At 62.0% G+C, this 15,334-nt stretch overlaps 41 non-coding genes and 35 pseudogenes across 41 annotated transcripts; all 76 read left to right on the top strand.

Moving 5' to 3' along the window:
- The first annotated feature begins 29 nt into the window (after positions 1 to 29).
- On the top strand, positions 30 to 148 carry LOC137559148 (5S ribosomal RNA). The gene has a single exon (XR_011029763.1). It is a non-coding gene; the product is annotated as a 5S ribosomal RNA (ribosomal RNA).
- An 83-nt stretch (positions 149 to 231) lies between these two features.
- Positions 232 to 350, top strand: LOC137555203 (5S ribosomal RNA). The gene has a single exon (XR_011027899.1). It is a non-coding gene; the product is annotated as a 5S ribosomal RNA (ribosomal RNA).
- Positions 351 to 433: 83 nt separating this feature from the next.
- Positions 434 to 552, top strand: LOC137559135 (5S ribosomal RNA). The gene has a single exon (XR_011029761.1). It is a non-coding gene; the product is annotated as a 5S ribosomal RNA (ribosomal RNA).
- An 83-nt stretch (positions 553 to 635) lies between these two features.
- Positions 636 to 754, top strand: LOC137555202 (5S ribosomal RNA). The gene has a single exon (XR_011027898.1). It is a non-coding gene; the product is annotated as a 5S ribosomal RNA (ribosomal RNA).
- An 82-nt stretch (positions 755 to 836) lies between these two features.
- On the top strand, positions 837 to 955 carry LOC137549716 (5S ribosomal RNA; annotated as a pseudogene).
- An 83-nt stretch (positions 956 to 1,038) lies between these two features.
- On the top strand, positions 1,039 to 1,157 carry LOC137558463 (5S ribosomal RNA; annotated as a pseudogene).
- Positions 1,158 to 1,240: 83 nt separating this feature from the next.
- On the top strand, positions 1,241 to 1,359 carry LOC137557533 (5S ribosomal RNA; annotated as a pseudogene).
- Positions 1,360 to 1,442: 83 nt separating this feature from the next.
- Positions 1,443 to 1,561, top strand: LOC137556702 (5S ribosomal RNA). Its single transcript, XR_011029341.1, has one exon. It is a non-coding gene; the product is annotated as a 5S ribosomal RNA (ribosomal RNA).
- An 83-nt stretch (positions 1,562 to 1,644) lies between these two features.
- On the top strand, positions 1,645 to 1,763 carry LOC137548781 (5S ribosomal RNA; annotated as a pseudogene).
- Positions 1,764 to 1,846: 83 nt separating this feature from the next.
- LOC137559124 (5S ribosomal RNA) lies at positions 1,847 to 1,965 on the top strand. The gene has a single exon (XR_011029760.1). It is a non-coding gene; the product is annotated as a 5S ribosomal RNA (ribosomal RNA).
- Positions 1,966 to 2,048: 83 nt separating this feature from the next.
- On the top strand, positions 2,049 to 2,167 carry LOC137547764 (5S ribosomal RNA; annotated as a pseudogene).
- Positions 2,168 to 2,250: 83 nt separating this feature from the next.
- On the top strand, positions 2,251 to 2,369 carry LOC137549767 (5S ribosomal RNA; annotated as a pseudogene).
- An 83-nt stretch (positions 2,370 to 2,452) lies between these two features.
- On the top strand, positions 2,453 to 2,571 carry LOC137555200 (5S ribosomal RNA). Its single transcript, XR_011027896.1, has one exon. It is a non-coding gene; the product is annotated as a 5S ribosomal RNA (ribosomal RNA).
- An 83-nt stretch (positions 2,572 to 2,654) lies between these two features.
- LOC137557027 (5S ribosomal RNA) lies at positions 2,655 to 2,773 on the top strand (annotated as a pseudogene).
- Positions 2,774 to 2,856: 83 nt separating this feature from the next.
- Positions 2,857 to 2,975, top strand: LOC137555199 (5S ribosomal RNA). Its single transcript, XR_011027895.1, has one exon. It is a non-coding gene; the product is annotated as a 5S ribosomal RNA (ribosomal RNA).
- Positions 2,976 to 3,058: 83 nt separating this feature from the next.
- LOC137555198 (5S ribosomal RNA) lies at positions 3,059 to 3,177 on the top strand. The gene has a single exon (XR_011027894.1). It is a non-coding gene; the product is annotated as a 5S ribosomal RNA (ribosomal RNA).
- Positions 3,178 to 3,260: 83 nt separating this feature from the next.
- LOC137559113 (5S ribosomal RNA) lies at positions 3,261 to 3,379 on the top strand. The gene has a single exon (XR_011029759.1). It is a non-coding gene; the product is annotated as a 5S ribosomal RNA (ribosomal RNA).
- Positions 3,380 to 3,462: 83 nt separating this feature from the next.
- Positions 3,463 to 3,581, top strand: LOC137555197 (5S ribosomal RNA). Its single transcript, XR_011027893.1, has one exon. It is a non-coding gene; the product is annotated as a 5S ribosomal RNA (ribosomal RNA).
- An 83-nt stretch (positions 3,582 to 3,664) lies between these two features.
- LOC137559102 (5S ribosomal RNA) lies at positions 3,665 to 3,783 on the top strand. Its single transcript, XR_011029758.1, has one exon. It is a non-coding gene; the product is annotated as a 5S ribosomal RNA (ribosomal RNA).
- An 83-nt stretch (positions 3,784 to 3,866) lies between these two features.
- Positions 3,867 to 3,985, top strand: LOC137549366 (5S ribosomal RNA; annotated as a pseudogene).
- An 83-nt stretch (positions 3,986 to 4,068) lies between these two features.
- Positions 4,069 to 4,187, top strand: LOC137558435 (5S ribosomal RNA; annotated as a pseudogene).
- Positions 4,188 to 4,270: 83 nt separating this feature from the next.
- LOC137558925 (5S ribosomal RNA) lies at positions 4,271 to 4,389 on the top strand (annotated as a pseudogene).
- Positions 4,390 to 4,472: 83 nt separating this feature from the next.
- On the top strand, positions 4,473 to 4,591 carry LOC137559091 (5S ribosomal RNA). Its single transcript, XR_011029757.1, has one exon. It is a non-coding gene; the product is annotated as a 5S ribosomal RNA (ribosomal RNA).
- Positions 4,592 to 4,674: 83 nt separating this feature from the next.
- LOC137555196 (5S ribosomal RNA) lies at positions 4,675 to 4,793 on the top strand. Its single transcript, XR_011027892.1, has one exon. It is a non-coding gene; the product is annotated as a 5S ribosomal RNA (ribosomal RNA).
- An 83-nt stretch (positions 4,794 to 4,876) lies between these two features.
- Positions 4,877 to 4,995, top strand: LOC137547869 (5S ribosomal RNA; annotated as a pseudogene).
- Positions 4,996 to 5,078: 83 nt separating this feature from the next.
- LOC137559079 (5S ribosomal RNA) lies at positions 5,079 to 5,197 on the top strand. The gene has a single exon (XR_011029756.1). It is a non-coding gene; the product is annotated as a 5S ribosomal RNA (ribosomal RNA).
- Positions 5,198 to 5,280: 83 nt separating this feature from the next.
- On the top strand, positions 5,281 to 5,399 carry LOC137549365 (5S ribosomal RNA; annotated as a pseudogene).
- An 83-nt stretch (positions 5,400 to 5,482) lies between these two features.
- Positions 5,483 to 5,601, top strand: LOC137558434 (5S ribosomal RNA; annotated as a pseudogene).
- An 83-nt stretch (positions 5,602 to 5,684) lies between these two features.
- Positions 5,685 to 5,803, top strand: LOC137558924 (5S ribosomal RNA; annotated as a pseudogene).
- An 83-nt stretch (positions 5,804 to 5,886) lies between these two features.
- Positions 5,887 to 6,005, top strand: LOC137555195 (5S ribosomal RNA). Its single transcript, XR_011027891.1, has one exon. It is a non-coding gene; the product is annotated as a 5S ribosomal RNA (ribosomal RNA).
- Positions 6,006 to 6,088: 83 nt separating this feature from the next.
- On the top strand, positions 6,089 to 6,207 carry LOC137559068 (5S ribosomal RNA). Its single transcript, XR_011029755.1, has one exon. It is a non-coding gene; the product is annotated as a 5S ribosomal RNA (ribosomal RNA).
- Positions 6,208 to 6,290: 83 nt separating this feature from the next.
- Positions 6,291 to 6,409, top strand: LOC137559057 (5S ribosomal RNA). Its single transcript, XR_011029754.1, has one exon. It is a non-coding gene; the product is annotated as a 5S ribosomal RNA (ribosomal RNA).
- An 83-nt stretch (positions 6,410 to 6,492) lies between these two features.
- On the top strand, positions 6,493 to 6,611 carry LOC137555193 (5S ribosomal RNA). Its single transcript, XR_011027890.1, has one exon. It is a non-coding gene; the product is annotated as a 5S ribosomal RNA (ribosomal RNA).
- An 83-nt stretch (positions 6,612 to 6,694) lies between these two features.
- Positions 6,695 to 6,813, top strand: LOC137548900 (5S ribosomal RNA; annotated as a pseudogene).
- An 83-nt stretch (positions 6,814 to 6,896) lies between these two features.
- LOC137555192 (5S ribosomal RNA) lies at positions 6,897 to 7,015 on the top strand. The gene has a single exon (XR_011027889.1). It is a non-coding gene; the product is annotated as a 5S ribosomal RNA (ribosomal RNA).
- Positions 7,016 to 7,098: 83 nt separating this feature from the next.
- Positions 7,099 to 7,217, top strand: LOC137559045 (5S ribosomal RNA). Its single transcript, XR_011029753.1, has one exon. It is a non-coding gene; the product is annotated as a 5S ribosomal RNA (ribosomal RNA).
- An 83-nt stretch (positions 7,218 to 7,300) lies between these two features.
- LOC137555191 (5S ribosomal RNA) lies at positions 7,301 to 7,419 on the top strand. The gene has a single exon (XR_011027888.1). It is a non-coding gene; the product is annotated as a 5S ribosomal RNA (ribosomal RNA).
- An 83-nt stretch (positions 7,420 to 7,502) lies between these two features.
- Positions 7,503 to 7,621, top strand: LOC137559064 (5S ribosomal RNA; annotated as a pseudogene).
- An 83-nt stretch (positions 7,622 to 7,704) lies between these two features.
- LOC137558750 (5S ribosomal RNA) lies at positions 7,705 to 7,823 on the top strand (annotated as a pseudogene).
- A 72-nt stretch (positions 7,824 to 7,895) lies between these two features.
- LOC137555190 (5S ribosomal RNA) lies at positions 7,896 to 8,014 on the top strand. Its single transcript, XR_011027887.1, has one exon. It is a non-coding gene; the product is annotated as a 5S ribosomal RNA (ribosomal RNA).
- An 83-nt stretch (positions 8,015 to 8,097) lies between these two features.
- LOC137559034 (5S ribosomal RNA) lies at positions 8,098 to 8,216 on the top strand. The gene has a single exon (XR_011029752.1). It is a non-coding gene; the product is annotated as a 5S ribosomal RNA (ribosomal RNA).
- Positions 8,217 to 8,299: 83 nt separating this feature from the next.
- Positions 8,300 to 8,418, top strand: LOC137555188 (5S ribosomal RNA). The gene has a single exon (XR_011027885.1). It is a non-coding gene; the product is annotated as a 5S ribosomal RNA (ribosomal RNA).
- Positions 8,419 to 8,501: 83 nt separating this feature from the next.
- On the top strand, positions 8,502 to 8,620 carry LOC137549154 (5S ribosomal RNA; annotated as a pseudogene).
- An 83-nt stretch (positions 8,621 to 8,703) lies between these two features.
- Positions 8,704 to 8,822, top strand: LOC137555187 (5S ribosomal RNA). Its single transcript, XR_011027884.1, has one exon. It is a non-coding gene; the product is annotated as a 5S ribosomal RNA (ribosomal RNA).
- An 83-nt stretch (positions 8,823 to 8,905) lies between these two features.
- On the top strand, positions 8,906 to 9,024 carry LOC137559015 (5S ribosomal RNA; annotated as a pseudogene).
- A 72-nt stretch (positions 9,025 to 9,096) lies between these two features.
- On the top strand, positions 9,097 to 9,215 carry LOC137555186 (5S ribosomal RNA). The gene has a single exon (XR_011027883.1). It is a non-coding gene; the product is annotated as a 5S ribosomal RNA (ribosomal RNA).
- An 83-nt stretch (positions 9,216 to 9,298) lies between these two features.
- Positions 9,299 to 9,417, top strand: LOC137559021 (5S ribosomal RNA). Its single transcript, XR_011029750.1, has one exon. It is a non-coding gene; the product is annotated as a 5S ribosomal RNA (ribosomal RNA).
- An 83-nt stretch (positions 9,418 to 9,500) lies between these two features.
- LOC137555185 (5S ribosomal RNA) lies at positions 9,501 to 9,619 on the top strand. The gene has a single exon (XR_011027882.1). It is a non-coding gene; the product is annotated as a 5S ribosomal RNA (ribosomal RNA).
- Positions 9,620 to 9,702: 83 nt separating this feature from the next.
- LOC137559009 (5S ribosomal RNA) lies at positions 9,703 to 9,821 on the top strand. Its single transcript, XR_011029749.1, has one exon. It is a non-coding gene; the product is annotated as a 5S ribosomal RNA (ribosomal RNA).
- Positions 9,822 to 9,904: 83 nt separating this feature from the next.
- On the top strand, positions 9,905 to 10,023 carry LOC137547763 (5S ribosomal RNA; annotated as a pseudogene).
- An 83-nt stretch (positions 10,024 to 10,106) lies between these two features.
- LOC137549087 (5S ribosomal RNA) lies at positions 10,107 to 10,225 on the top strand (annotated as a pseudogene).
- An 83-nt stretch (positions 10,226 to 10,308) lies between these two features.
- Positions 10,309 to 10,427, top strand: LOC137558919 (5S ribosomal RNA; annotated as a pseudogene).
- An 83-nt stretch (positions 10,428 to 10,510) lies between these two features.
- LOC137558126 (5S ribosomal RNA) lies at positions 10,511 to 10,629 on the top strand (annotated as a pseudogene).
- Positions 10,630 to 10,712: 83 nt separating this feature from the next.
- Positions 10,713 to 10,831, top strand: LOC137550725 (5S ribosomal RNA; annotated as a pseudogene).
- An 83-nt stretch (positions 10,832 to 10,914) lies between these two features.
- Positions 10,915 to 11,033, top strand: LOC137555184 (5S ribosomal RNA). Its single transcript, XR_011027881.1, has one exon. It is a non-coding gene; the product is annotated as a 5S ribosomal RNA (ribosomal RNA).
- An 83-nt stretch (positions 11,034 to 11,116) lies between these two features.
- Positions 11,117 to 11,235, top strand: LOC137557677 (5S ribosomal RNA; annotated as a pseudogene).
- Positions 11,236 to 11,318: 83 nt separating this feature from the next.
- On the top strand, positions 11,319 to 11,437 carry LOC137555212 (5S ribosomal RNA). The gene has a single exon (XR_011027908.1). It is a non-coding gene; the product is annotated as a 5S ribosomal RNA (ribosomal RNA).
- Positions 11,438 to 11,520: 83 nt separating this feature from the next.
- On the top strand, positions 11,521 to 11,639 carry LOC137555183 (5S ribosomal RNA). The gene has a single exon (XR_011027880.1). It is a non-coding gene; the product is annotated as a 5S ribosomal RNA (ribosomal RNA).
- Positions 11,640 to 11,722: 83 nt separating this feature from the next.
- LOC137557142 (5S ribosomal RNA) lies at positions 11,723 to 11,841 on the top strand (annotated as a pseudogene).
- Positions 11,842 to 11,924: 83 nt separating this feature from the next.
- Positions 11,925 to 12,043, top strand: LOC137556683 (5S ribosomal RNA). Its single transcript, XR_011029323.1, has one exon. It is a non-coding gene; the product is annotated as a 5S ribosomal RNA (ribosomal RNA).
- Positions 12,044 to 12,126: 83 nt separating this feature from the next.
- Positions 12,127 to 12,245, top strand: LOC137548971 (5S ribosomal RNA; annotated as a pseudogene).
- An 83-nt stretch (positions 12,246 to 12,328) lies between these two features.
- Positions 12,329 to 12,447, top strand: LOC137556566 (5S ribosomal RNA). Its single transcript, XR_011029210.1, has one exon. It is a non-coding gene; the product is annotated as a 5S ribosomal RNA (ribosomal RNA).
- Positions 12,448 to 12,530: 83 nt separating this feature from the next.
- On the top strand, positions 12,531 to 12,649 carry LOC137555182 (5S ribosomal RNA). The gene has a single exon (XR_011027879.1). It is a non-coding gene; the product is annotated as a 5S ribosomal RNA (ribosomal RNA).
- An 83-nt stretch (positions 12,650 to 12,732) lies between these two features.
- LOC137557141 (5S ribosomal RNA) lies at positions 12,733 to 12,851 on the top strand (annotated as a pseudogene).
- Positions 12,852 to 12,934: 83 nt separating this feature from the next.
- On the top strand, positions 12,935 to 13,053 carry LOC137555181 (5S ribosomal RNA). The gene has a single exon (XR_011027878.1). It is a non-coding gene; the product is annotated as a 5S ribosomal RNA (ribosomal RNA).
- Positions 13,054 to 13,136: 83 nt separating this feature from the next.
- On the top strand, positions 13,137 to 13,255 carry LOC137558997 (5S ribosomal RNA). Its single transcript, XR_011029747.1, has one exon. It is a non-coding gene; the product is annotated as a 5S ribosomal RNA (ribosomal RNA).
- Positions 13,256 to 13,338: 83 nt separating this feature from the next.
- On the top strand, positions 13,339 to 13,457 carry LOC137548569 (5S ribosomal RNA; annotated as a pseudogene).
- Positions 13,458 to 13,540: 83 nt separating this feature from the next.
- Positions 13,541 to 13,659, top strand: LOC137558248 (5S ribosomal RNA; annotated as a pseudogene).
- Positions 13,660 to 13,742: 83 nt separating this feature from the next.
- On the top strand, positions 13,743 to 13,861 carry LOC137558986 (5S ribosomal RNA). Its single transcript, XR_011029746.1, has one exon. It is a non-coding gene; the product is annotated as a 5S ribosomal RNA (ribosomal RNA).
- Positions 13,862 to 13,944: 83 nt separating this feature from the next.
- On the top strand, positions 13,945 to 14,063 carry LOC137555180 (5S ribosomal RNA). The gene has a single exon (XR_011027877.1). It is a non-coding gene; the product is annotated as a 5S ribosomal RNA (ribosomal RNA).
- An 83-nt stretch (positions 14,064 to 14,146) lies between these two features.
- Positions 14,147 to 14,265, top strand: LOC137557945 (5S ribosomal RNA; annotated as a pseudogene).
- An 83-nt stretch (positions 14,266 to 14,348) lies between these two features.
- On the top strand, positions 14,349 to 14,467 carry LOC137559306 (5S ribosomal RNA; annotated as a pseudogene).
- An 83-nt stretch (positions 14,468 to 14,550) lies between these two features.
- LOC137557072 (5S ribosomal RNA) lies at positions 14,551 to 14,669 on the top strand (annotated as a pseudogene).
- An 83-nt stretch (positions 14,670 to 14,752) lies between these two features.
- Positions 14,753 to 14,871, top strand: LOC137548964 (5S ribosomal RNA; annotated as a pseudogene).
- Positions 14,872 to 14,954: 83 nt separating this feature from the next.
- On the top strand, positions 14,955 to 15,073 carry LOC137559487 (5S ribosomal RNA; annotated as a pseudogene).
- Positions 15,074 to 15,156: 83 nt separating this feature from the next.
- LOC137558975 (5S ribosomal RNA) lies at positions 15,157 to 15,275 on the top strand. The gene has a single exon (XR_011029745.1). It is a non-coding gene; the product is annotated as a 5S ribosomal RNA (ribosomal RNA).
- The last annotated feature ends 59 nt before the right edge of the window (positions 15,276 to 15,334 follow it).

Genomic DNA, 15,334 nt, shown 5'->3' with positions numbered 1-15,334 from the left:
CAAGGCGCCGGAACGGCGCCTTGGAGGTTGCCTGCGGCCACACTAAGCCGAAAGCGCCCGCTCTCGTCAGATCGCGGAAGCTAAGCGGCTTCAGGCCTGGTTAGTAGCTGCATGGGAGACCGGCTGTGAACCCCAGGTGCTGCAGGCATTGTTTTGGGTTTGAGGCCCAATGGCTATGAGCACGCGTGGGAAGCCTCACCTTCAAGGTGCCGGAACGGCGCCCTGGAGGTTGCCTGCGGCCACACTAAGCCGAAAGCGCCCGCTCTCGTCAGATCGCGGAAGCTAAGCGGCTTCAGGCCTGGTTAGTAGCTGCATGGGAGACCGGCTGTGAACCCCAGGTGCTGCAGGCGTTGTTTTGGGTTTGAGGCCCAATGGCTATGAGCACGCGTGGGAAGCCTCACCTTCAAGGCGCCGCAACGGCGCCTTGGAGGTCGCCTGCGGCCACACTAAGCCGAAAGCGCCCGCTCTCGTCAGATCGCGGAAGCTAAGCGGCTTCAGGCCTGGTTAGTAGCTGCATGGGAGACCGGCTGTGAACCCCAGGTGCTGCAGGCATTGTTTTGGGTTTGAGGCCCAATGGCTATGAGCACGCGTGGGAAGCCTCACCTTCAAGGCGCCGGAACGGCGCCCTGGAGGTTGCCTGCGGCCACACTAAGCCGAAAGCGCCCGCTCTCGTCAGATCGCGGAAGCTAAGCGGCTTCAGGCCTGGTTAGTAGCTGCATGGGAGACCGGCTGTGAACCCCAGGTGCTGCAGGCGTTGTTTTGGGTTTGAGGCCCAATGGCTATGAGCACGCGTGGGAAGCCTCACATTCAGGCCCCGTAACGGCGCCTTGGAGGTTGCCTGCGGCCACACTACGCCGAAAGCGCCCGCTCTTGTCAGATCGCGGAAGCTAAGCGGCTTCAGGCCTGGTTAGTAGCTGCATGGGAGACCGGCTGTGAACCCCAGGTGCTGCAGGCATTGTTTTGGGTTTGAGGCCCAATGGCTATGAGCACGCGTGGGAAGTCTCACCTTCAAGGCGCCGGAACGGCGCCCTGGAGGTTGCCTGCGGCCACACTAAGCCGAAAGCGCCCGCTCTCGTCAGATCGCGGAAGCTAAGCGGCTTCAGGCCTGGTTAGTAGCTGCATGGGAGACCGGCTGTGAACCCCAGGTGCTGCAGACGTTGTTTTGGGTTTGAGGCCCAATGGCTATGAGCACGCGTGGGAAGCCTCACCTTCAAGGCGCCTTAACGGCGCCTTGGAGGTTGCCTGCGGCCACATTAAGCCGAAAGCGCCCGCTCTCGTCAGATCGCGGAAGCTAAGCGGCTTCAGGCCTGGTTAGTAGCTGCATGGGAGACCGGCTGTGAACCCCAGGTGCTGCAGGCATTGTTTTGGGTTTGAGGCCCAATGGCTATGAGCACGCGTGGGAAGCCTCACCTTCAAGGCGCCGGAACGGCGCCCTGGAGGTTGCCTGCGGCCACACTAAGCCGAAAGCGCCCGCTCTCGTCAGATCGCGGAAGCTAAGCGGCTTCAGGCCTGATTAGTAGCTGCATGGGAGACCGGCTGTGAACCCCAGGTGCTGCAGGCGTTGTTTTGGGTTTGAGGCCCAATGGCTATGAGCACGCGTGGGAAGCCTCACCTTCAAGGCGCCGGAACGGCGCCTTGGAGGTTGCCTGCGGCCACACTAAGCCGAAAGCGCCCGTTCTCATCAGATCGTGGAAGCTAAGCGGCTTCAGGCCTGGTTAGTAGCTGCATGGGAGACCGGCTGTGAACCCCAGGTGCTGCATGCATTGTTTTGGGTTTGAGGCCCAATGGCTATGAGCACGCGTGGGAAGCCTCACCTTCAAGGCGCCGGAACGGCGCCCTGGAGGTTGCCTGCGGCCACACTAAGCCGAAAGCGCCCGCTCTCGTCAGATCGCGGAAGCTAAGCGGCTTCAGGCCTGGTTAGTAGCTGCATGGGAGACCGGCTGTGAACCCCAGGTGCTGCAGGCATTGTTTTGGGTTTGAGGCCCAATGGCTATGAGCACGCGTGGGAAGCCTCACCTTCAAGGCGCCGGAACGGCGCCCTGGAGGTTGCCTGCGGCCACACTAAGCCGAAAGCGCCCGCTCTCGTCAGATCGCGGAAGCTAAGCGGCTTCAAGCCTGGTTAGTAGCTGCATGGGAGACCGGCTGTGAACCCCAGGTGCTGCAGGCGTTGTTTTGGGTTTGAGGCCCAATGGCTATGAGCACGCGTGGGAAGCCTCACCTTCAAGGCGCCGGAACGGCGCCTTGGAGGTTCCCTGCGGCCACACTAAGCCGAAAGCGCCCGCTCTTGTCAGATCGCGGAAGCTAAGCGGCTTCAGGCCTGGTTAGTAGCTGCATGGGAGACCGGCTGTGAACCCCAGGTGCTGCAGGCGTTGTTTTGGGTTTGAGGCCCAATGGCTATGAGCACGCGTGGGAAGCCTCACCTTCAAGGCGCCGGAACGGCGCCTTGGAGGTTGCCTGCGGCCACACTAAGCCGAAAGCGCCCGCTCTCGTCAGATCGCGGAAGCTAAGCGGCTTCAGGCCTGGTTAGTAGCTGCATGGGAGACCGGCTGTGAACCCCAGGTGCTGCAGGCGTTGTTTTGGGTTTGAGGCTCAATGGCTATGAGCACGCGTGGGAAGCCTCACCTTCAAGGCGCCGGAACGGCGCCTTGGAGGTTGCCTGCGGCCACACTAAGCCGAAGGCGCCCGCTCTCGTCAGATCGCGGAAGCTAAGCGGCTTCAGGCCTGGTTAGTAGCTGCATGGGAGACCGGCTGTGAACCCCAGGTGCTGCAGGCATTGTTTTGGGTTTGAGGCCCAATGGCTATGAGCACGCGTGGGAAGCCTCACCTTCAAGGCGCCGGAACGGCGCCCTGGAGGTTGCCTGCGGCCACACTAAGCCGAAAGCGCCCGCTCTCGTCAGATCGCGGAAGCTAAGCGGCTTCAGGCCTGGTTAGTAGCTGCATGGGAGACCGGCTGTGAACCCCAGGTGCTGCAGGCGTTGTTTTGGGTTTGAGGCCCAATGGCTATGAGCACGCGTGGGAAGCCTCACCTTCAAGGCGCCGGAACGGCGCCCTGGAGGTTGCCTGCGGCCACACTAAGCCGAAAGCGCCCGCTCTCGTCAGATCGCGGAAGCTAAGCGGCTTCAGGCCTGGTTAGTAGCTGCATGGGAGACCGGCTGTGAACCCCAGGTGCTGCAGGCGTTGTTTTGGGTTTGAGGCCCAATGGCTATGAGCACGCGTGGGAAGCCTCACCTTCAAGGCGCCGGAACGGCGCCTTGGAGGTTGCCTGCGGCCACACTAAGCCGAAAGCGCCCGCTCTCGTCAGATCGCGGAAGCTAAGCGGCTTCAGGCCTGGTTAGTAGCTGCATGGGAGACCGGCTGTGAACCCCAGGTGCTGCAGGCATTGTTTTGGGTTTGAGGCCCAATGGCTATGAGCACGCGTGGGAAGCCTCACCTTCAAGGCGCCGGAACGGCGCCCTGGAGGTTGCCTGCGGCCACACTAAGCCGAAAGCGCCCGCTCTCGTCAGATCGCGGAAGCTAAGCGGCTTCAGGCCTGGTTAGTAGCTGCATGGGAGACCGGCTGTGAACCCCAGGTGCTGCAGGCGTTGTTTTGGGTTTGAGGCCCAATGGCTATGAGCACGCGTGGGAAGCCTCACCTTCAAGGCGCCGGAACGGCGCCTTGGAGGTTGCCTGCGGCCACACTAAGCCGAAAGCGCCCGCTCTCGTCAGATCGCGGAAGCTAAGCGGCTTCAGGCCTGGTTAGTAGCTGCATGGGAGACCGGCTGTGAACCCCAGGTGCTGCAGGCATTGTTTTGGGTTTGAGGCCCAATGGCTATGAGCACGCGTGGGAAGCCTCACCTTCAAGGCGCCGGAACGGCGCCCTGGAGGTTGCCTGCGGCCACACTAAGCCGAAAGCGCCCCCTCTCGTCAGATCGCGGAAGCTAAGCGGCTTCAGGCCTGGTTAGTAGCTGCATGGGAGACCGGCTGTGAACCCCAGGTGCTGCAGGCGTTGTTTTGGGTTTGAGGCCCAATGGCTATGAGCACGCGTGGGAAGCCTCACCTTCAAGGCGCCGGAACGGCGCCTTGGAGGTTGCCTGCGGCCACACTAAGCCGAAAGCGCCCGCTCTCGTCAGATCGCGGAAGCTAAGCGGCTTCAGGCCTGGTTAGTAGCTGCATGGCAGACCGGCTGTGAACCCCAGGTGCTGCAGGCATTGTTTTGGGTTTGAGGCCCAATGGCTATGAGCACGCGTGGGAAGCCTCACCTTCAAGACGCCGGAACGGCGCCCTGGAGGTTGCCTGCGGCCACACTAAGCCGAAAGCGCCCGCTCTCGTCAGATCGCAGAAGCTAAGCGGCTTCAGGCCTGGTTAGTAGCTGCATGGGAGACCGGCTGTGAACCCCAGGTGCTGCAGGCATTGTTTTGGGTTTGAGGCCCAATGGCTATGAGCACGCGTGGAAAGCCTCACCTTCAAGGCGCCGGAACGGCGCCCTGGAGGTTGCCTGCGGCCACACTAAGCCGAAAGCGCCCGCTCTCGTCAGATCGCGGAAGCTAAGCGGCTTCAGGCCTGGTTAGTAGCTGCATGGGAGACCGGCTGTGAACCCCAGGTGCTGCAGGCATTGTTTTGGGTTTGAGGCCCAATGGCTATGAGCACGCGTGGGAAGCCTCACCTTCAAGGCGCCGGAACGGCGCCGTGGAGGTTGCCTGCGGCCACACTAAGCCGAAAGCGCCCGCTCTCGTCAGATCGCGGAAGCTAAGCGGCTTCAGGCCTGGTTAGTAGCTGCATGGGAGACCGGCTGTGAACCCCAGGTGCTGCAGGCGTTGTTTTGGGTTTGAGGCCCAATGGCTATGAGCACGCGTGGGAAGCCTCACCTTCAAGGCGCCGGAACGGCGCCTTGGAGGTTGCCTGCGGCCACACTAACCCGAAAGCGCCCGCTCTCGTCAGAGCGCGGAAGCTAAGCGGCTTCAGGCCTGGTTAGTAGCTGCATGGGAGACCGGCTGTGAACCCCAGGTGCTGCAGGCATTGTTTTGGGTTTGAGGCCCAATGGCTATGAGCACGCGTGGGAAGCCTCACCTTCAAGGCGCCGGAACGGCGCCCTGGAGGTTGCCTGCGGCCACACTAAGCCGAAAGCGCCCGCTCTCGTCAGATCGCGGAAGCTAAGCGGCTTCAGGCCTGGTTAGTAGCTGCATGGGAGACCGGCTGTGAACCCCAGGTGCTGCAGGCATTGTTTTGGGTTTGAGGCCCAATGGCTATGAGCACGCGTGGGAAGCCTCACCTTCAAGGCGCCGGAACGGCGCCCTGGAGGTTGCCTGCGGCCACACTAAGCCGAAAGCGCCCCCTCTCGTCAGATCGCGGAAGCTAAGCGGCTTCAGGCCTGGTTAGTAGCTGCATGGGAGACCGGCTGTGAACCCCAGGTGCTGCAGGCGTTGTTTTGGGTTTGAGGCCCAATGGCTATGAGCACGCGTGGGAAGCCTCACCTTCAAGGCGCCGGAACGGCGCCTTGGAGGTTGCCTGCGGCCACACTAAGCCGAAAGCGCCCGCTCTCGTCAGATCGCGGAAGCTAAGCGGCTTCAGGCCTGGTTAGTAGCTGCATGGCAGACCGGCTGTGAACCCCAGGTGCTGCAGGCATTGTTTTGGGTTTGAGGCCCAATGGCTATGAGCACGCGTGGGAAGCCTCACCTTCAAGACGCCGGAACGGCGCCCTGGAGGTTGCCTGCGGCCACACTAAGCCGAAAGCGCCCGCTCTCGTCAGATCGCAGAAGCTAAGCGGCTTCAGGCCTGGTTAGTAGCTGCATGGGAGACCGGCTGTGAACCCCAGGTGCTGCAGGCATTGTTTTGGGTTTGAGGCCCAATGGCTATGAGCACGCGTGGGAAGCCTCACCTTCAAGGCGCCGGAACGGCGCCCTGGAGGTTGCCTGCGGCCACACTAAGCCGAAAGCGCCCGCTCTCGTCAGATCGCGGAAGCTAAGCGGCTTCAGGCCTGGTTAGTAGCTGCATGGGAGACCGGCTGTGAACCCCAGGTGCTGCAGGCGTTGTTTTGGGTTTGAGGCCCAATGGCTATGAGCACGCGTGGGAAGCCTCACCTTCAAGGCGCCGGAACGGCGCCCTGGAGGTTGCCTGCGGCCACACTAAGCCGAAAGCGCCCGCTCTCGTCAGATCGCGGAAGCTAAGCGGCTTCAGGCCTGGTTAGTAGCTGCATGGGAGACCGGCTGTGAACCCCAGGTGCTGCAGGCATTGTTTTGGGTTTGAGGCCCAATGGCTATGAGCACGCGTGGGAAGCCTCACCTTCAAGGCGCCGGAACGGCGCCCTGGAGGTTGCCTGCGGCCACACTAAGCCGAAAGCGCCCGCTCTCGTCAGATCGCGGAAGCTAAGCGGCTTCAGGCCTGGTTAGTAGCTGCATGGGAGACCGGCTGTGAACCCCAGGTGCTGCAGGCATTGTTTTGGGTTTGAGGCCCAATGGCTATGAGCACGCGTGGGAAGCCTCACCTTCAAGGCGCCGGAACGGCGCCCTGGAGGTTGCCTGCGGCCACACTAAGCCGAAAGCGCCCGCTCTCGTCAGATCGCGGAAGCTAAGCGGCTTCAGGCCTGGTTAGTAGCTGCATGGGAGACCGGCTGTGAACCCCAGGTGCTGCAGGCGTTGTTTTGGGTTTGAGGCCCAATGGCTATGAGCACGCGTGGGAAGCCTCACCTTCAAGGCGCCGGAACGGCGCCTTGGAGGTTGCCTGCGGCCACACTAAGCCGAAAGCGCCCCCTCTCGTCAGATCGCGGAAGCTAAGCGGCTTCAGGCCTGGTTAGTAGCTGCATGGGAGACCGGCTGTGAACCCCAGGTGCTGCAGGCATTGTTTTGGGTTTGAGGCCCAAAGGCTATGAGCACGCGTGGGAAGCCTCACCTTCAAGGCGCCGGAACGGCGCCCTGGAGGTTGCCTGCGGCCACACTAAGCCGAAAGCGCCCGCTCTCGTCAGATCGCGGAAGCTAAGCGGCTTCAGGCCTGGTTAGTAGCTGCATGGGAGACCGGCTGTGAACCCCAGGTGCTGCAGGCGTTGTTTTGGGTTTGAGGCCCAATGGCTATGAGCACGCGTGGGAAGCCTCACCTTCAAGGCGCCGGAACGGTGCCTTGGAGGTTGCCTGCGGCCACACTAAGCCGAAAGCGCCCGCTCTCGTCAGATCGCGGAAGCTAAGCGGCTTCAGGCCTGGTTAGTAGCTGCATGGGAGACCGGCTGTGAACCCCAGGTGCTGCAGGCATTGTTTTGGGTTTGAGGCCCAATGGCTATGAGCACGCGTGGGAAGCCTCACCTTCAAGGCGCCGGAACGGCGCCCTGGAGGTTGCCTGCGGCCACACTAAGCCGAAAGCGCCCGCTCTCGTCAGATCGCGGAAGCTAAGCGGCTTCAGGCCTGGTTAGTAGCTGCATGGGAGACCGGCTGTGAACCCCAGGTGCTGCAGGCGTTGTTTTGGGTTTGAGGCCCAATGGCTATGAGCACGCGTGGGAAGCCTCACCTTCAAGGCGCCGGAACGGCGCCTTGGAGGTTGCCTGCGGCCACACTAAGCCGAAAGCGCCCGCTCTCGTCAGATCGCGGAAGCTAAGCGGCTTCAGCCCTGGTTAGTAGCTGCATGGGAGACCGGCTGTGAACCCCAGGTGCTGCAGGCATTGTTTTGGGTTTGAGGCCCAATGGCTATGAGCACGCGTGGGAAGCCTCACCTTCAAGGCGCCGGAACGGCGCCCTGGAGGTTGCCTGCGGCCACACTAAGCCGAAAGCGCCCGCTCTCGTCAGATCGCGGAAGCTAAGCGGATTCAGGCCTGGTTAGTAGCTGCATGGGAGACCGGCTGTGAACCCCAGGTGCTGCAGGCGTTGTTTTGGGTTTGAGGCCCAATGGCTATGAGCACGCGTGGGAAGCCTCACCTTCAAGGCGCCTTGGAGGTTGCCTGCGGCCACACTAAGCCGAAAGCGCCCGCTCTCGTCAGATCGCGGAAGCTAAGCGGCTTCAGGCCTGGTTAGTAGCTGCATGGGAGACCGGCTGTGAACCCCAGGTGCTGCAGGCGTTGTTTTGGGTTTGAGGCCCAATGGCTATGAGCACGCGTGGGAAGCCTCACCTTCAAGGCGCCGGAACGGCGCCTTGGAGGTTGCCTGCGGCCACACTAAGCCGAAAGCGCCCGCTCTCGTCAGATCGCGGAAGCTAAGCGGCTTCAGGCCTGGTTAGTAGCTGCATGGGAGACCGGCTGTGAACCCCAGGTGCTGCAGGCATTGTTTTGGGTTTGAGGCCCAATGGCTATGAGCACGCGTGGGAAGCCTCACCTTCAAGGCGCCAAAACGGCGCCCTGGAGGTTGCCTGCGGCCACACTAAGCCGAAAGCGCCCGCTCTCGTCAGATCGCGGAAGCTAAGCGGCTTCAGGCCTGGTTAGTAGCTGCATGGGAGACCGGCTGTGAACCCCAGGTGCTGCAGGCGTTGTTTTGGGTTTGAGGCCCAATGGCTATGAGCACGCGTGGGAAGCCTCACCTTCAAGGCGCCGGAACGGCGCCTTGGAGGTTGCCTGCGGCCACACTAAGCCGAAAGTGCCCGCTCTCGTCAGATCGCGGAAGCTAAGCGGCTTCATGCCTGGTTAGTAGCTGCATGGGAGACCGGCTGTGAACCCCAGGTGCTGCAGGCATTGTTTTGGGTTTGAGGCCCAATGGCTATGAGCACGCGTGGGAAGCCTCACCTTCAAGGCGCCGGAACGGCGCCCTGGAGGTTGCCTGCGGCCACACTAAGCCGAAAGCGCCCGCTCTCGTCAGATCGCGGAAGCTAAGCGGCTTCAGGCCTGGTTAGTAGCTGCATGGGAGACCGGCTGTGAACCCCAGGTGCTGCAGGCGTTGTTTTGGGTTTGAGGCCCAATGGCTATGAGCACGCGTGGGAAGCCTCACCTTCAAGGCGCCGGAACGGCGCCTTGGAGGTTGCCTGCGGCCACACTAAGCCGAAAGCGCCCGCTCTCGTCAGATCGCGGAAGCTAAGCAGCTTCAGGCCTGGTTAGTAGCTGCATGGGAGACCGGCTGTGAACCCCAGGTGCTGCAGGCGTTGTTTTGGGTTTGAGGCCCAATGGCTATGAGCACGCGTGGGAAGCCTCACCTTCAAGGCGCCTTGGAGGTTGCCTGCGGCCACACTAAGCCGAAAGCGCCCGCTCTCGTCAGATCGCGGAAGCTAAGCGGCTTCAGGCCTGGTTAGTAGCTGCATGGGAGACCGGCTGTGAACCCCAGGTGCTGCAGGCGTTGTTTTGGGTTTGAGGCCCAATGGCTATGAGCACGCGTGGGAAGCCTCACCTTCAAGGCGCCGGAACGGCGCCCTGGAGGTTGCCTGCGGCCACACTAAGCCGAAAGCGCCCGCTCTCGTCAGATCGCGGAAGCTAAGCGGCTTCAGGCCTGGTTAGTAGCTGCATGGGAGACCGGCTGTGAACCCCAGGTGCTGCAGGCATTGTTTTGGGTTTGAGGCCCAATGGCTATGAGCATGCGTGGGAAGCCTCACCTTCAAGGCGCCGGAACGGCGCCCTGGAGGTTGCCTGCGGCCACACTAAGCCGAAAGCGCCCGCTCTCGTCAGATCGCGGAAGCTAAGCGGCTTCAGGCCTGGTTAGTAGCTGCATGGGAGACCGGCTGTGAACCCCAGGTGCTGCAGGCGTTGTTTTGGGTTTGAGGCCCAATGGCTATGAGCACGCGTGGGAAGCCTCACCTTCAAGGCGCCGGAACGGCGCCTTGGAGGTTGCCTGCGGCCACACTAAGCCGAAAGCGCCCGCTCTCGTCAGATCGCGGAAGCTAAGCGGCTTCAGGCCTGGTTAGTAGCTGCATGGGAGACCGGCTGTGAACCCCAGGTGCTGCAGGCATTGTTTTGGGTTTGAGGCCCAATGGCTATGAGCACGCGTGGGAAGCCTCACCTTCAAGGCGCCGGAACGGCGCCCTGGAGGTTGCCTGCGGCCACACTAAGCCGAAAGCGCCCGCTCTCGTCAGATCGCGGAAGCTAAGCGGCTTCAAGCCTGGTTAGTAGCTGCATGGGAGACCGGCTGTGAACCCCAGGTGCTGCAGGCGTTGTTTTGGGTTTGAGGCCCAATGGCTATGAGCACGCGTGGGAAGCCTCACCTTCAAGGCGCTGGAACGGCGCCTTGGAGGTTGCCTGCGGCCACACTAATCAGAAAGCGCCCGCTCTCGTCAGATCGCGGAAGCTAAGCGGCTTCAGGCCTGGTTAGTAGCTGCATGGGAGACCGGCTGTGAACCCCAGGTGCTGCAGGCATTGTTTTGGGTTTGAGGCCCAATGGCTATGAGCACGCGTGGAAAGCCTCACCTTCAAGGCGCCGGAACGGCGCCCTGGAGGTTGCCTGCGGCCACACTAAGACGAAAGCGCCCGCTCTCGTCAGATCGCGGAAGCTAAGCGGCTTCAGGCCTGGTTAGTAGCTGCATGGGAGACCGGCTGTGAACCCCAGGTGCTGCAGGCGTTGTTTTGGGTTTGAGGCCCAATGGCTATGAGCACGCGTGGGAAGCCTCACCTTCAAGGCGCCGGAACGGCGCCCTGGAGGTTGCCTGCGGCCACACTAAGCCGAAAGCGCCCGCTCTCGTCAGATTGCGGAAGCTAAGCGGCTTCAGGCCTGGTTAGTAGCTGCATGGGAGACCGGCTGTGAACCCCAGGTGCTGCAGGCATTGTTTTGGGTTTGAGGCCCAATGGCTATGAGCATGCGTGGGAAGCCTCACCTTCAAGGCGCCGGAACGGCGCCCTGGAGGTTGCCTGCTGCCACACCAAGCCGAAAGCGTCCGCTCTCGTCAGATCGCGGAAGCTAAGCGGCTTCAGGCCTGGTTAGTAGCTGCATGGGAGACCGGCTGTGAACCCCAGGTGCTGCAGGCATTGTTTTGGGTTTGAGGCCCAATGGCTATGAGCACGCGTGGGAAGCCTCACCTTCAAGGCGCCGGAACGGCGCCCTGGAGGTTGCCTGCGGCCACACTAAGCCGAAAGCGCCCGCTCTCGTCAGATCGCGGAAGCTAAGCGGCTTCAGGCCTGGTTAGTAGCTGCATGGGAGACCGGCTGTGAACCCCAGGTGCTGCAGGCGTTGTTTTGGGTTTGAGGCCCAATGGCTATGAGCACGCGTGGGAAGCCTCACCTTCAAGGCGCCGGAACGGCGCCTTGGAGGTTGCCTGCGGCCACACTAAGCCGAAAGCGCCCGCTCTCGTCAGATCGCGGAAGCTAAGCGGCTTCAGGCCTGGTTAGTAGCTGCATGGGAGACTGGCTGTGAACCCCAGGTGCTGCAGGCATTGTTTTGGGTTTGAGGCCCAATGGCTATGAGCACGCGTGGGAAGCCTCACCTTCAAGGCGCCGGAACGGCGCCTTGGAGGTTGCCTGCGGCCACACTAAGCCGAAAGCGCCCGCTCTCGTCAGATCGCGGAAGCTAAGCGGCTTCAGGCCTGGTTAGTAGCTGCATGGGAGACCGGCTGTGAAACCCAGGTGCTGCAGGCATTGTTTTGGGTTTGAGGCCCAATGGCTATGAGCACGCGTGGGAAGCCTCACCTTCAAGGCGCCGGAACGGCACCCTGGAGGTTGCCTGCGGCCACACTAAGCCGAAAGCGCCCGCTCTCGTCAGATCGCGGAAGCTAAGCGGCTTCAGGCCTGGTTAGTAGCTGCATGGGAGACCGGCTGTGAACCCCAGGTGCTGCAGGCGTTGTTTTGGGTTTGAGTCCCAATGGCTATGAGCACGCGTGGGAAGCCTCACCTTCAAGGCGCCGGAACGGCGCCTTGGAGGTTGCCTGCGGCCACACTAAGCCGAAAGCGCCTGCTCTCGTCAGATCGCGGAAGCTAAGCGGCTTCAGGCCTGGTTAGTAGCTGCATGGGAGACCGGCTGTGAACCCCAGGTGCTGCAGGCATTGTTTTGGGTTTGAGGCCCAATGGCTATGTGCACGCGTGGGAAGCCTCACCTTTAAGGCGCCGGAACGGCGCCCTGGAGGTTGCCTGTGGCCACACTAAGCCGAAAGCGCCCGCTCTCGTCAGATCGCGGAAGCTAAGCGGCTTCAGGCCTGGTTAGTAGCTGCATGGGAGACCGGCTGTGAACCCCAGGTGCTGCAGGCATTGTTTTGGGTTTGAGGCCCAATGGCTATGAGCACGCGTGGGAAGCCTCACCTTCAAGGCGCCGGAACGGCGCCCTGGAGGTTGCCTGCGGCCACACTAAGCCGAAAGCGCCCGCTCTCGTCAGATCGCGGAAGCTAAGCGGCTTCAGGCCTGGTTAGTAGCTGCATGGGAGACAGGCTGTGAACCCCAGGTGCTGCAGGCGTTGTTTTGGGTTTGAGGCCCAATGGCTATGAGCACGCGTGGGAAGCCTCACCTTCAAGGCGCCGGAACGGCGCCTTGGAGGTTGCCTGCGGCCACACTAAGCCGAAAGCGCCCGCTCTCGTCAGATCGCGGAAGCTAAGCGGCTTCAGGCCTGATTAGTAGCTGCATGGGAGACCGGCTGTGAACCCCAGGTGCTGCAGGCATTGTTTTGGGTTTGAGGCCCAATGGCTATGAGCACGCGTGGGAAGCCTCACCTTCAAGGCGCCGGAACGGCGCCCTGGAGGTTGCCTGCGGCCACACTAAGCCGAAAGCGCCCGCTCTCGTCAGATCGCGGAAGCTAAGCGGCTTCAGGCCTGGTTAGTAGCTGCATGGGAGACCGGCTGTGAACCCCAGGTGCTGCAGGCGTTGTTTTGGGTTTGAGGCCCAATGGCTATGAGCACGCGTGGGAAGCCTCACCTTCAAGGCGCCGGAACGGCGCCTTGGAGGTTGCCTGCGGCCACACTAAGCCGAAAGCGCCTGCTCTCGTCAGATCGCGGAAGCTAAGCGGCTTCAGGCCTGGTTAGTAGCTGCATGGGAGACCGGCTGTGAACCCCAGGTGCTGCAGGCATTGTTTTGGGTTTGAGGCCCAATGGCTATGAGCACGCGTGGGAAGCCTCACCTTCAAGGCGCCGGAACGGCGCCCTGGAGGTTGCCTGCGGCCACACTAAGCCGAAAGCGCCCGCTCTCGTCAGATCGCGGAAGCTAAGCGGCTTCAGGCCTGGTTAGTAGCTGCATGGGAGACCGGCTGTGAACCCCAGGTGCTGCAGGCGTTGTTTTGGGTTTGAGGCCCAATGGCTATGAGCACGCGTGGGAAGCCTCACCTTCAAGGCGCCGGAACGGCGCCTTGGAGGTTGCCTGCGGCCACACTAAGCCGAAAGCGCCCGCTCTCGTCAGATCGCGGAAGCTAAGCGGCTTCAGGCCTGGTTAGTAGCTGCATGGGAGACCGGCTGTGAACCCCAGGTGCTGCAGGCATTGTTTTGGGTTTGAGGCCCAATGGCTATGAGCACGCGTGGGAAGCCTCACCTTCAAGGCGCCGGAACGGCGCCCTGGAGGTTGCCTGCGGCCACACTAAGCCGAAAGCGCCCGCTCTCGTCAGATCGCGGAAGCTAAGCGGCTTCAGGCCTGGTTAGCAGCTGCATGGGAGACCGGCTGTGAACCCCAGGTGCTGCAGGCGTTGTTTTGGGTTTGAGGTCCAATGGCTATGAGCACGCGTGGGAAGCCTCACCTTCAAGGCGCCGGAACGGCACCTTGGAGGTTGCCTGCGGCCACACTAAGCCAAAAGCGCCCGCTCTCGTCAGATCGCGGAAGCTAAGCGGCTTCAGGCCTGGTTAGTAGCTGCATGGGAGACCGGCTGTGAACCCCAGGTGCTGCAGGCATTGTTTTGGGTTTGAGGCCCAATGGCTATGAGCACGCGTGGGAAGCCTCACCTTCAAGGCGCCGGAACGGCGCCCTGGAGGTTGCCTGCGGCCACACTAAGCCGAAAGCGCCCGCTCTCGTCAGATCGCGGAAGCTAAGCGGCTTCAGGCCTGGTTAGTAGCTGCATGGGAGACCGGCTGTGAACCCCAGGTGCTGCAGGCATTGTTTTGGGTTTGAGGCCCAATGGCTATGAGCACGCGTGGGAAGCCTCACCTTCAAGGCGCCGGAACGGCGCCCTGGAGGTTGCCTGCGGCCACACTAAGCCGAAAGCGCCCGCTCTCGTCAGATCGCGGAAGCTAAGCGGCTTCAGGCCTGGTTAGTAGCTGCATGGGAGACCGGCTGTGAACCCCAGGTGCTGCAGGCGTTGTTTTGGGTTTGAGGCCCAATGGCTATGAGCACGCGTGGGAAGCCTCACCTTCAAGGCGCCGGAACGGCGCCTTGGAGGTTGCCTGCGGCCACACTAAGCCGAAAGCGCCCGCTCTCGTCAGATCGTGGAAGCTAAGCGGCTTCAGGCCTGGTTAGTAGCTAAATGGGAGACCGGCTGTGAACCCCAGGTGCTGCAGGCATTGTTTTGGGTTTGAGGCCCAATGGCTATGTGCACGCGTGGGAAGCCTCACCTTCAAGGCGCCGGAACGGCGCCCTGGAGGTTGCCTGCGGCCACACTAAGCTGAAAGCGCCCGCTCTCGTCAGATCGCGGAAGCTAAGCGGCTTCAGGCCTGGTTAGTAGCTGCATGGGAGACTGGCTGTGAACCCCAGGTGCTGCAGGCATTGTTTTGGGTTTGAGGCCCAATGGCTATGAGCACGCGTGGGAAGCCTCACCTTCAAGGCGCCGGAACGGCGCCTTGGAGGTTGCCTGCGGCCACACTAAGCCGAAAGCGCCCGCTCTCGTCAGATCGCGGAAGCTAAGCGGCTTCAGGCCTGTTTAGTAGCTGCATGGGAGACCGGCTGTGAACCCCAGGTGCTGCAGGCATTGTTTTGGGTTTGAGGCCCAATGGCTATGAGCACGCGTGGGAAGCCTCACCTTCAAGGCGCCGGAACGGCGCCCTGGAGGTTGCCTGCGGCCACACTAAGCCGAAAGCGCCCGCTGTCGTCAGATCGCGGAAGCTAAGCGGCTTCAGGCCTGGTTAGTAGCTGCATGGGAGACCGGCTGTGAACCCCAGGTGCTGCAGGCATTGTTTTGGGTTTGAGGCCCAATGGCTATGAGCATGCGTGGGAAGCCTCACCTTCAAGGCGCCGGAACGGCGCCCTGGAGGTTGCCTGCGGCCACACTAAGCCGAAAGCGCCCGCTCTCGTCAGATCGCGGAAGCTAAGCGGCTTCAGGCCTGGTTAGTAGCTGCATGGGAGACCGGCTGTGAACCCCAGGTGCTGCACGCGTTGTTTTGGGTTTGAGGCCCAATGGCTATGAGCACGCGTGGGAAGCCTCACCTTCAAGGCGCCGGAACGGCGCCTTGGAGGTTGCCTGCGGCCACACTAAGCCGAAAGCGCCCGCTCTCGTCAGATCGCGGAAGCTAAGCGGCTTCAGGCCTGGTTAGTAGCTGCATGGGAGACCGGCTGTGAACCCCAGGTGCTGCAGGCATTGTTTTGGGTTTGAGGCCCAATGGCTATGAGCACGCGTGGGAAGCCTCACCTTCAAGG

Source organism: Hyperolius riggenbachi, chromosome 2 (genome assembly GCF_040937935.1).
Source record: "Hyperolius riggenbachi isolate aHypRig1 chromosome 2, aHypRig1.pri, whole genome shotgun sequence".
Lineage (NCBI taxonomy): Eukaryota > Metazoa > Chordata > Amphibia > Anura > Hyperoliidae > Hyperolius > Hyperolius riggenbachi.
This window is presented reverse-complemented; position numbering and strand designations above follow the sequence as displayed.